The sequence below is a fragment of the Bombus pyrosoma genome, linkage group LG5, assembly GCF_014825855.1.
Source record: "Bombus pyrosoma isolate SC7728 linkage group LG5, ASM1482585v1, whole genome shotgun sequence".
NCBI lineage: Eukaryota > Metazoa > Arthropoda > Insecta > Hymenoptera > Apidae > Bombus > Bombus pyrosoma.
The window spans coordinates 3545126-3559365 of NC_057774.1; the positions used below are offsets into that span (position 1 = coordinate 3545126).

A 14240-nucleotide genomic window follows, 5' to 3' on the forward strand; every position below is an offset into this window, starting at 1 on the left:
AAAATGTTATGGGATATTATTGATATATCGTTAGATAATAGTAATTTAATAGCTCAATTTACACGAGCCTGACGATCAAACGAACGTACGTTAAAAAAAAGATTATGAAATACGATGAATAATAAGATGCGAAACGAGGAATATGTACATAGTGTTCGTCTTAACGATTATACCTTTAGCTAAACTCGACAAGTTCTTTCCATTCTTAGTTATTTTATACGAAAATATTACCTTTGAATTACAAAGGCGACGTTGAAATAAAAAAAAAGCAATAAAAACGTACTTATCATGTTTTCCCTGTGATCTTCGTACGGTAGCAATAATTCGTACTAGCAAAAATTATTCGTCTCAACGAGGATAAAAAATCACTTCCTGGAAAAATTATTTCTACGCTAAATCAACGATTGTCGATATTTTCTATATCCCGCAAGACGTATACCGCTCGAAGCAAAATTATCCTTGATTCCGGTTCGGAACTTAGCCGGCATTTGCATATTAATCACAAATTCATCGAGAAGTTATATTCTGGACCGAGCTTACGCGTTGCAGATTCGCGTAATCATATTACCTTTATCGCACTGTTAAGCTTACTTCTCGTACCCAGGGGAACGGCGGGATACTTGGAGCAACCGTAACAACGGTAAGGTAACTTCGTCAAACAAAAAGCCGGAACGAGGCTCTCGAGAAAAACGATACACGGAGCTGTGGCGCCGCACGGAATGCAATTATCCCGCTAACGGCGAAATAAGAAAGGATTATTCTGCTAAACGTTGCCGGCAAGTGTAGGTAAACATAATTGCGCGATATTGCTCTGCATGGAAATCGCGAATCGCTCGAATATCGGTACACGATTCGAGGAGAATCAATTACGATCGAGCGCAATGTGGTTGCTGCTTTTAATGGAAAGAACAGCACAGAAAACTTTAATTTTCTTACGCAGATACGAACACAGCGACTAGTGGGCGGCAGGTGACCGTTGCTTTAATCGAACGAGCGACCTGATCTCGCTTAGAAAACGGAAAATTCGGGAAAATAAGAACGAAGAATGGAGATCTATCTTTGCCTTTGTAGAGGATGATAATTGCTGACGAATTAAATAAATTTAACGATTAGATTAGACTAGATTTTTGACAACGATTATCTGACCAATTAACGACAAATAATTTTTCAACAACGAGCCCAATTTTAAGAATTACGATCGATTCTCGTTTATCATTGGTAATTTTACTCTTCGTTGTATAAATTCATGGACATCTTTACCAACTGCTTCTTTGCAAGATGTAATTTGAAAATATTTCAATCTTCAGCCAATGTGTTATATTAAATCATTAACGTACGCTCTCGTTTTACGAGTTTTTCAATCTTGTGTGTTTTTCATTTCTCGTGTCAGAGTGGATCCGATCGATAAACCGAGCTAATAAGGAAGTAAACCGATACTGAATAAAAATAGATAAAGCGTAGAAGGAAAGTGGATACAGAATCGCGATGAATAATGGTACAAAGTAATACTCGTGATCGATTTCTATTGCAAAACGAGGTGAGCACATAGATATCTTGAGGGATCACGACTCATGACCTTTTGATACAATAAGCTGCAACAATGGTCGGTCGAGTACATGGTCAACCGAGATAATAATCTCGTACAAGCAGAGAAAATGAGACCGAACTATTTATGGAAAACAAAACCGAAGAGCTGGATAGCAATGGTATCTAAAGTTTCTTTCTAATTGTACGATAATATAATTTTATATTTATGTATAACCGTAAGATTAATCAGCGATACTTGAAATACGTCGTTTTCACTGCAACGACTTAAACGACTTAACTAATTCCTTCTCTATAAACCTAAAAAAAAAAAAAAAAAAAAGAACAAACGACTGTCTCTACAAACAAAACGGTGAACGATTACTTATACATTCCCGTTACGTTATTTTCGTGAAACTTGTTTGCTGGCCAAAATTGCATAAAACGGGGCCGATCTGGCAAGCAGCAGCCGGTGGTGGCCGCGTTTCGGTAAACAAAACGCGCCTTCCCATATGGATCGGTGCACGTATCCGTGAAACAGCCTGCACCGTAGGGTTTTGTTCATATAACACGGTTTTTCACAGTTCGTAAGGAAAAATCCGGCGCGAGAAGACGCGAAACGTATTCGTTCACGAAGGATGCGTTTAAGCTTTACGGAGCTTTCAAGAAAATTGAAAATTCTACGGGACGACGATATAATGTTTCTCACGCTGTGCTTCCTCTCTTTTTTTTTCTTCTCCTCGTCCTTCTTTCGCCACCGACGACGGATGCCGGTAATCGTCGTCGGAGAATGTAAAAGTAGGCGTGCGACACCGCTGGCACGAAAGTTGACGCGAAAAAAGAGATTGCATGGAGGAAACAAGAACGGCAAGGGAAAAATAGACGAAGACGTGGAAAGGAGAAGAAGAGCAAAAGGAGGAATGGAATTGGTGCGCGTTCCGAGGGATCTTTAATAGAAATTACGGTAAATCACGGGTCGACACGGGTGCAAAAACGGAAATCAAGAGAACAAGCCATTCTATCAACACCCGAGTGATATATAACGGTGCGAAACTCAAATTAAATATCTCATAATACCGTGGCTCACGTGTTCACCGAGTATAAGTGAGCACATGTGTACGTGTATTTGGCCGCACTCGAGAACCGGCTGGCTGCGAGCCAAACTTTCCCGACACGCCAGATTTGATGCCTAAAAAGGATCGTAAATTTGTCTCATCGCGCGTTCGTCCCACATTCGCCCTGAAATTCGCGAAATAAATAGAATTTTCATGGTTTACGACGATCCCCGTGAATCCTTATAAATTTCCCCGTTACACGTCATGGCTGCATGGTTACGTCGAATTCATCGTGCAACGTCGATCTCATGCTCTGGCCGGCTTTAATCGCATTTACTTCGATTCCGCAACGACAGCACGGATGAGTGCTGAGAAATATCGTTCCGTGTAATATGTGGCTCCTCTTTCAACCGGTACGTCGGAAAAAATATTTGAAAAATGAAATTTCTACGTTGAGCTTTACGAACAGGATTTCCTTTTTAATGGAATTTCATAGAACGCGACTAATCCTTATGTCGCTTAATAGATTTCTTTAGTTACCTCGAGGTAGTTTCGATTTTATAAAGAAGAAATATCCTTTAATTTTCAACTTCTTTGTGCTGTTCTCATATTACCAACATACATTCCATTGTCGATCCCTACAGTAGAAGGAGACAAATTTTAACAGAGATTGGCTTGAAATAAAAACGCGCACGACTGGTAGCATTCCATCGTTGTGGAAATAAATTATTTTTTAAGGTTCGTGGATGCAAAGTAGAAAATGAAAGATTTATCGACAATTAAGATCGTGATTATCGTCCAATTGTAACTCTACGAGTAAATTAGACAAATTTTTCAATCCGCGTTTCGTCGAAAAAAAAGAACACGCTGTACTGGTAAGAATATAAATAATAAATGGAAAAAATACGTTGTGTCACGGTGTACACAGCTAGAGGTAAAAAAGAATATTGAGCATTTTTCATAGCGACGACATTAATCGCCCCCCAAGGCGACCACTTTCCGTTGTTATTACGCCCCTGAGAAATTTACTATTCCTACGAAGGCGATATCACGAAGTGCAACGTTTTATTATAATTTATAACGACCACCCGTTGAACTGGTCCAGCATTCGAGCAATAGCTTAACTGTGTGCGGATATTAAACACGCGTGCATTCGTCGCTTGCATAAATTAACGTGAGCAATAAAACATGTGTATTCTTTTCTCAACAAATTTGACTACCATATAATGAGAAAATAAAGAAAGATCCGTCTGAACAAGCTCAGAATCTGCGCGATATCAATGCAAATTATATTCTTCTCTAATTTCTGTAGTATACTTCTGTCCAGCACTTACTTATCTCCTTGTTCTAATCAATTCGTTGTACTCTGACAAAACGATATAATTACTTTATAGCACCTATGTATGTGTAATTACGTGATATACAAGTTTCTTCCATCTTGATACGATAATATTTACGATATTATTTACATTTTTCGACGATACGCAGTTTACGTGATTTTCGACCAATAAATTAAATGTAATTCCTGCGCGATAGAATCACCTGCCGTACCGAATTCCTACCAACACCCTCGTCTTTCCTTCTCGACGTGCAAACACGATATTTCCGAAAAATTCCTAAAATTCTCGAAAGGCGCGATAAATATCGAGTATGGCCGTCTCGTGACAAGCCCAAACAGATCGCATTGAATTTCAAATGGGGAAAAGTGCGATCGGCCGATGCGCGCAACTGTGCCTCGAATTCGCTTTTGATTATTTAATGCTGCGAAAAGCCTCAACGTACAAATCGCCGGCCAGGAATAAGGGAGCGTGACGCGAATCGCCATCGACGAGCCTTTCCGATCGAGTTTACAATTACGCGTCAGCCATCCCGCGTGGCGCATTATCGAACCTCATAACGTACTATACCGCGTATCGGCCGTTAACGCCACGCCGCAGTTCGTTCATTAATAACAGAAACGTTATTAACGACCGGTCGTGCGGGAAATATTGCCGGTAATCAGTGCACGGTTCGCGTTTTCGCGGCCGCGCGATTCCTACTTCTCCCGATCAAAATTGTACCATTTTTCGTTCCCTTTGTCCAGGGAATCGATCGCGAATTAATCCGATTTGTTAACACCGGAACCACAGAGTGATGGAAACGACCAATTCGGAATTTTTCATTTTTATTTTTGCGGATTTGAATGATCTTTGACGAAGTATATGATTTTATTAGTAGAGCCTGTTCTTCTCCTTCCATCATATACATTTTTGTATATATTTCTCGATTCGTTGCGTACAAATTTAATATTTTTATTCGCCGATGGTAGAAGTTTGATTAGAAAAGATCTTCTTTAATCCCCCCACGTAATACTCTCTGCACGAGCAGACTGTACACGTTTACGCGGTTACATATGCATTCGCTATACGTACAATGTATATGAACACGTTTTCTGAAAAATGAAAATCGAAAATCAGATATCTATAATGAACGAACATAGAGGAAATGAAATTACTGTACATAGAAGCATACAGAATTTATTGATATTTCATTACTTCGAATGATCATTTCGTTAGCTTTGAACGCTTCAGTTACGTATATTCATATTAATTAATCGAAACGTCCCCTGGCTAAAAGTATGCTACTGATCTATCTGATATCGAGCCGAGGATATATTTACCGTGAATGTAGCTTCTTTTTCAAGTTTGCGATCAGTTAGCTAACATACGCGTATTCGTACAAGCCTGCTGAATATACGTAAAACGTTGCAACTCGCGCGATCAAAGAATTAAAGAGAGTAACGGAGCACGCTACGATTCGCTCGGCGAAATTCTTCACGGCGGGTCGTTAGAGTGCAAACTAGGGAATACGTAAATTTTTTTAGCGAAACAAGCATCGTCCTCTGGTCGAAAGGGAAGGAAATGTCGCGATGAGGATATTGGCGGGCTCGAGCATTGTTTTCGTTCCATTCGGAGAATCGGTGAAATTTCATTTCTGCGCAGGTCGATGCTTCGTTAAAATCAACCGATACTTCGCGGCGGTACAATCGAACAATTTACATTTCAATTAAAAGGGCCTCTCGCCGTTCGAGGAAAAACGAATCGAAATAGAATGGTAGCACCCGGCCTAAAATGTTCCTCTGCCCGCGAACGTTTTAAATCGATCCCGAACGCAACCCGCAACGGGACAATAGACGCACAATTATCAAACGGTGCGCTGTTAATTACAGCTGTTAAAAAAAAAGTGACGTAGATAGAACGGGGAAAGGAGAAACGCGAAAGGGAAAGGGAGACAGGGACGGAAAATGAGTCGCGTGAACGAGCTACTAATTACGATTTTCGATCTACCAGAAGAGTGTAATAAATAGAAAACAAGTGCGTGCTAAAAGCCTCCAACTGATGGACAGCAGAGAAGACAGGGACGTGGGATGTGGGTAACCAATTTCACGAAACAAATTTTAATTGCAATTACTTCAACGCTACCGCCAGTAGAGCGTGAACCACTCTCTCTCTCTCTCTCTCTCTCTCTCTCTCTCTCTCTCTCTCTCTTCCATAACCCCTGGTTCCCACCCTCTCGTCACACGGTTCCCCTGGTGAAGATAGACATCGAAACAAAGGGTGTCTCCAGGGACAAAGGTGTCCACTCGGTAATCAACGTGGCTACTATTGTTTATCGTGCTTGTCGTACACCGAATGCATTTGTTTACAGTAAATTATTAATGGTAACATGGGAAAATCGAACACTAATCATGCCACATTTCGTTAATTACGGTGCAGGTCTACTTGAAAATTGATACTTCACGTTGGATGCCTGTTTCATGATAAAATAATGTGAATACGTTGCTCTAAAGTAGGCATGATTGAAACTGATCATTGAAGGCTACGTTATGGTAGAATTATTAGTAATTGTCCATAGTAATTATTACAATGACAAGAAATCTATATACTTTGTCCATCGGAAAGCAACAGAAACATAATGATATATTTATATAGTTATATTTCGCTTTAAGACGTATTCATTTCGTGTTAACTCGTATTCATAAGGATATACATACGTTCTGAAGATAGAATCTTCGTATATTTGATATTCAAAGTTCGAAATTGACCAGGGTACCGGTTCGAAACGAACCGCTCAAGCAAACCCTCTGAAAAATCCCGAAACATGCAACGTGTTTCCTATTACCCGCGATAAGAGAAGCAGATCGACGATAACCCTCGATTCGCTAAACTGGATAACTCGTATATAGCAAGAAATCACAGTGGCGATCGTATCGGAACAACCAAACAACCTGTTTTACGAGAAACGCACGGGAAGAAAAAATTTTCGTAGGCCGTTTACTTGCGATGCGAGAAGCAGATTGTAGATGCACGTTCGAAATAAGACAGCAGCCAGGGAACAATAGGAAGTACGAAGCCGTAGAGAGCTTCTTAAAATCAGCCGCGGCTCTGATCGACGAACCTCAGCCTTTTGTTCCGGTGCATAGAGGATGATTGTAGAGATGCGTAAATGTTAACGTCGAATAACGCACAATGCACGAATCCCACGCGTTTCACGGGAAGAAAAGTATTATCGTGGCTGCAAGAGTGTACTTTAGATTGTCTACCAAGAAGGAATCTTATGACATGATAGATTATTGCAGTGTCTTAAAGTTTACCAGTGGGTGGTCCAAAACACAGTGCTATTCTATTGAAACGATTCCAGAGGCCCCTCAGTTACGCGTATACCGTGTCCGGTCGAATAACGCGTAAAAGTGAGCACGTTGTGATTCCTTGTGGAGAAATAGGAAAAAACTATATGATAAAATTTGTTCATTCACCGCTTAGTTTTCGAGAAATTCGAATTTCAATATTTATCAAGTTTCAACGTTTGAACATGGCTAATTCCGGACTGGTAAAAACTAGGTTATCGACAGAAGGTCATTCTACTTGCGAAAATAAGTCGAAAATGTAAAATAAAATTCTTTTCCGTTTAAAGTTTCGCTTTTAAGAAAATAGAGTTTGAACGTGTTTGGTTAAAAATCAGCCCAGTACATGCGTATGATAGATTTTCAAACTTATTTTTCTCGGAAACAAAGTGTCTTGTGTAAAAATCTTATTCTACGTTTTGCACTTATTTTCACGGGTAGAATAACCTCCTGTCGATAATCTAGTCTTGACCAATCCGGAATTAGCCACGATTAACTATACGTGATAAATTTTCAAATTCGATTTTCTCGAAAACTAAGTCGAGAATAAGAAAGTTTGAATGTCTATTTTTTCTGATTTTTCTAAGAGGAATCATCGTCGTGCTCGCCTTTACGTGTTATGCGGCTGAACCCTGCATTTAATATAGAGGATGTTACATAAAAAGGATCTCAGATTTTGCTAGCACATAGCAATTTTCGCAAGAAAATTAATTAGCTATGATAGTACGCGTAGGTATTATATGTATAAGAACGATAAAAATTTGTATGTGTTTTATAATGGGGAAAACAGGGTTTCTTCTTTAAAACATATGATTTAAGTGATACAGATTTTGATCGTGTAACGAGGAGAAACACTTTTAATTGGCAACGTTCAAAGCCGGAACTAGAGTAATTAGAGCTGCATCAATTCTCGAGCAAAGCGCACTAGAATGAGCTAAAGGTCTATCTTTTTCCGAAGATACAATTTTTCAAATATTTTCAACATCAATTCGTGACAAAATGCAAAACTCTTTCGCAAAAATTGAAAAATATTCCATACACAACGCTCCAATTAATATCAATAGAATGAATTTTTAGATCCATAGATATTGATTACACATTGTGTATCTATCCCTCTCGACGAGTACTGTAAGCTCCCAAAATCTCAAACTCTTTTCTTCTAACATCCTATTTATATCGTTGCTTCCAAGAAAGATGTGATTAATTTGCTTCGAGAAAATTATATCTTACTGTCAGATTTAATTGTACGATGTTATAATTTGACCGTTATGTTCAGCATTATTTTATGTTTAGGACAAATTACCTTGGGAATGAATCGAACAGAGTAACAGGCAATCGCATGAAGCAGACGAACCGCAAAGGGTTAATGTATCGAGGCAACTGCATGAATAAGTACGGAACACGGTTTGTTGAACGCATTAATACATTAATATGTATATTCGCGGTGGAACGATATTGCTGCGTTAGTTAAGTCGTCTACGATAATTCTACGTATTTAAAGGAAAAAAAAGAAACCTCATTCTGTACTTCGTCCAGACCGTGATAATAAAAATCATGCGACAGCGATAGGAACGCGTTTTGTAACCTACCTGACGATGCAATTAAATTCGAACCGGAGGAGACGATAACTGACCAGAAATTACGGAACGTTCGTGTTTGCATGTACAGAGGTTCGTGCAAATATAAACTCTCTTAGGTACGTACAATCGGGTTCGTACCGGTCCGGCTTCGCGTTTGCCTATTCAATATAGTTGCCACACCGTGGGCGAGGGACCACCCCGTTGAAATCGCTTATAGAAACTGCGATTCGACGTGGAACCGAACGAACGATCCCTCTAGAAAAAGTTTTCGCAGCCACGTGTTGATATAACATTAAGTAAAGAGATATCGAGCGGAAATTATCGAACTCAAAAATAAACTCGTAGTATCGAAAATGCTTCTAGGAAATATTTGTGTATTATTAAATTTATATTTTATACACGGCAGGGGAACTAGTATATATAGTATTTATATTTATATTTGATACATAAGTAGACTACATATTTAGAGAATATTTAGGGAAATTCATAACCTTCTGAATATATAGTATATTGAATATATAAAATATAAAAATTGTTCGATTGGTAAGGAAGTTGCTATTACATTTTTAATTTGATTTTGAATAAATTTTCTAGAAAATTTTCCATTATCTTATTTTAACTGCGAACGCAATTAGTAACGAATGTAATTAATTCAAATGTAATTGGACATCTTAATTAGAGGACATAAGTACAGTATTGTTAAGATATTTCACAAAGTGTAGAAAACATTCTCAAACGCTGCAATCGCCATTCGTTGAACGCAATGTAGGTTACAATTTACGGTTAAACGTGAGTCAACAGTTCAAATATACCTGATTTTACAAAAGATGTTATATAACTATCAATGTGTTTGAAGGTAATCAAACGTCGATAAAGGATAAAAACTACGTTGCTTGCATAACAATGCAGATCCTCTGTTATTTAATAAAATATACATAGGTAAGATGTACTATAGTAATTAACCTTCGAATAATCGCGTTTACGATCGGGTATAATTGTATATTATCGAACGTAAAGTATCTTTGTTTATAGAATCGACTTAGATAACTTCTTAAAAATCACATACTTAGATATTCGTTAAAAGTAATGCGACTTAAAATTTCTCTGACTCAACACTAAACTATATCTATTATTATATCAATATCTTCGTAATAGTGTATCATTAAATTGATACCTTATTATCAGCATATTAAGGTGTAATTAAATTGTAATTATATAATCGCATGTGAAAAATTTCCAGTCAATTATAGTATAATTATATATTGATAGAAAGAATCTTTGAAAATAGTATCCTGCTACATACAAGTGCAAAAGCATTTTAGCTTGTAAAATATCCGATCAAATTTCTCTGAAGAACAAGTTTTTAAACGTATAATTATGATTAAAATAGAATTATAGTTCGACCAGCAATTCCTTGCCAACCACTGTCGTTACCAAACTAATTTTTTAAAGAAGGAAATCACATTTCATCTACAAGTAGGTCAGTGATCTCTTAAACTACCTATAATTTACCAGGCAATAATATGTAATTAGCAAATTGATAAGTTCCATGTTGTAGGTTATACACTTGTCTTTTATAATTTCGTAATTTTCTATCAAACAGAATATTTAGCTAACTTTACAAAAACTTAACTAAACCAACAAACAATGATAGCAATACTGGTAACTTAAAACTTGCGATTATTAAAATTTCTTTAATAATATTAATTCTATTGTATAATGCGGCCCGGACTGTAGTAAAAAGTATAGAAAAATATAATATACGACATAATACGAACTACAGCAACTTCGTACTTCCATGTAACGCGGATCAGAATGCTACTTTATTTAACCAACAGGTAAACCGATTGAACCATTCTTCGACGTACACTTTTCAACCAACTATCTATCGATACCAACCACTTGTTTCAAGCAAAACATCATTCGTGAACGAGAACGAAGATTGGCAAAAAGTTAGATACACGTTGCTCTTTGCCGAGTGCCTCGATGCTGCGTGCACGAGATACATATGATAATGATAAGTTGCGCAACAGAACCGGAAAGCTTGAGGAAGAAAGGGAAAGAGAAACGGTCGGTGATGAGGGTTCGTGACTGCATACGAGCTCCCATAGGTAACACTGACACGTCGGAAAAACTAGCGGGAGATTGATGAGCCTGTAAGTGAAAGGGCCGACCCGTTGAAAAACGAGACACACCGCGAGAATTCCTTTTCCGAGTTTTGCCAGCTAAAAAGACAACCGCCACCCGTTCATCCCGAAAAACACGCCGGTGTAATTAAGCGGCGGGATAATTACGAGTCGCTGATTTCCAGCGCACCGATATTTTTCACGTCCAATTCGACCAAATAAAACTTTCCGCCTTTTACAATTAATTTCATATATATTACGAATACGTTTGTGCGTGCGCGCGCGCGTATGTGTGTGTAGCAAATTGTTAGAAGGTTACGTTTTTATCTCGTGAAGCGTATTATGTAGAGGAATAAGATCGTTCGTCTTAAACGCGTTTGCATTTCAAGAAGTATTATCTCAAATTAATGCTTATATGCTAGCTACGACGAATAAGGTCTTAGAATGGTTCATCTGCAACATCAACCAGTTCTTATTCAATTTTCTACGAGTAAAGTCCTTCTGAGGATGAGCGAACACGATACATATACATTTTCCATGTTAAATGTGAAAATGAATCGATACTATAAAAGTATAGAAGAAATAAGAGGAACAATTTGTGATATGTATGGTGATTTATGATGATAACATACCATTAAAAAGTGGATTAGAAGATACAATAATGGAGATTTCAACCTGGAAGATAATGAACGATGTGACAGACCACCGATGAAGATAAATGTTGATGAAATAACGACCGATGAAATATGCGATTCTTCGTTAGAACAACACGAAAACGATGAGTATTATCTCGCCTAATATATTCGCCTGATTTTTCCCTATCTGATTTTTATTTATTTCGAGCATTACTATTTATTTAAATTATTATTATTAATCATTATTATTTATTTAAAGCACGAAATAGAAATTAAAATGAAGTACCCCAAAATTAAGTAACTTGATCTGGATTTAAAAACAACGATCGAAGATCAAGCACAGAATTTATATATTATTGTATTTCGATTGATACAATTTTTCGAAGGTTTTTTATTTATTGAAGAATTTGTTACTTCACGACCGGCTTGTCGCACGATTTATGTAGAATATCGAACGAAAGAGTGAAGCGTCATCAAAACTAAATCAGTGATAATGCTGTGTTATTGTACGATAAGAATAAGAACAAAGACTACAAAGATAATGCAGAGGAATGTGAAGTCGACCTTACGAGATATACGTTATTTGATCTTTTCGGATATTCGCCTCGGACTAACATCGTGCGCGGTGGGATTTAATTAATCGCATCGACAATTACGAAATGTCCTTCATTACCACTCTGAGACGTGACACGACTGCACGCGCTACGCGAAAATTAGATCGCCTCGAATTTCACGGTTGCTCAAGCAAACACTGCGCGAAAGTATCAGAATCCTACGCATCCGTGACAAAATATTATGCGTGACGACTGATGACTATGTTTTCACGAAACGAGTTCATAAATGAGTGGACGCAGTACGTGACACACGATTAATGATATTTTTTATCTTTACGACCATGTCATATTTTTTTTTTCAAAGAGAACTGTTTGAACAAATTTTAAGCATCAACTGTTTAAGAAACTACTCGACTTTTTTCTTATCTCTTTTTATAATTAAGTTACTCCAAAAGATATTGTATATTGTAATAAGTAATTTATTCCAAAGTACCGTATATTATTAAACATATTATTTACTATACACTGCATTATAACGAACATATATTGCCAAAATAACAAATGAACAATTTAATCAATCCCTTATATTATACAAGATGTAATAAACATCAACTTCACAGTGATACGACATAATTTACCAACCATCTTTAATACTCTCACGATATGGATAAGGAACTGAGTAAAAATTCGTTTCTCGAAGGCCAACAAACATAGAATGAAATTACTCACCAAGTCAAGTAGGTCTCGCTGAAAACTGCAAACAAATCCCACATTCCGAGCCAGGCAAGTTCAGTGTTCGTTTGATATTACATAATTTTCTAACCTCAAAGCGTGACAAAGCCGACAGAAAAAGACGAAGAGATGGCACGTAAATAGAGCGGAAAAAAACGATCAGAACGTCTCACCGTAAATCGCGATCGAACTTGACGATCTCCTTCTCGTGGCTACGGGCGATGCGAACGCGATTGCACGCTGCCGGCATCGGGAGCAAAACACAAGTCCGATACGTTAAAAACAACGAATAATACACGAAAGGTGTTCAAATAAAACTAAAGCGGAGCGAAAAAGAAATCCAGACTTGTCAAAGTTTAAATGCCTTGTTAGCCGGCACACGAGAACTACCGTTATTGTGTTTGTAGATATACCACGCGTGTAAATGTAGTTGCCCTCGGCCACTTACATTTAAAGGGTCCCGGTATGAAAGTTGCACTCGCGTTTCAGTCGTAAACGGAATGCTGTATCACCCGCGTGAACGTGTTTTCGAACGTTCTTACACAGAAACGACTCCGAATTCGCGCACAATGTCATTAACTTGTTGTGCATGCGTATGTGTATATTTCAACACTTGCTAGAGATGGGGACGACGAATTCGGTGGATGTTGTCGAAAGAAACCCAAACAAAGTTGACAGGCTGAATATGCAGCTGGCACGCGGCTGATGTACTTGGCACTTGGGAAACACAGACTCGTGACACTTGACGTCACGGCGACAATGCACGGACACGTTCCACGCGCGTCAACCAGCTGAAAAGCGCATGGGCTGGCGTTCCCTTAATGACCGAAGAAATCGAACAACGCGAATCGAAAGGCACAATGTTGCGCCACTGTTTCGCGCTGGAACGGTACGGTAGTGTTTCGTTTCGCTCCCTTCCTCACTCTCTCACTCTCTCACTCTCTCTCTCTTTTTCTCTCTCTCTCTCTCTCTCTCTCACTCTCCCTCTCGTCCACCGTTCTGTCATTTGTTTACTAACCCGTGCTCGACCACTGTACGCTGATTCGCGCGTAATTGTCAATGCGCACGTACGTTCTGTCAAGCTGCATCGTCACGCGAAACGGCTGCCAGATTGCAAGGGCGATTCGGTCGACGGGTCCGGACGCTCGATCACCAGCAAAACGAATCTAAATTCACGTACGAAACAAACCACCGCGCACAGCATCCACATTCCACCATAGGGAATCTACGACCGTGCAACTGCCGGGATCAAATCACATCCGCCGGCGAAAGTAGTGCCGCGCTTCGCCGAAACCGCGAATCAGATGGCTTCAGGACGGCTGCGCGCTCCCAAACTAGTAAACACGGAGTCTAACATTTGTACCATACACA

General features: G+C 38.6%; 1 protein-coding gene across 1 annotated transcript in view; it reads right to left on the minus strand.

The window, feature by feature from the left end:
• LOC122567626 overlaps window positions 1–13993 on the minus strand; it is a 585073-nt gene extending 571080 nt beyond the window's left edge. The window contains exon 1 of the mRNA XM_043726374.1: window positions 13888–13993. The gene's annotated coding sequence lies outside the window, so the exon portion shown is untranslated. The remainder of the gene's footprint in view (window positions 1–13887) is intronic.
• Between the last annotated feature and the right edge of the window lie 247 nt (window positions 13994–14240).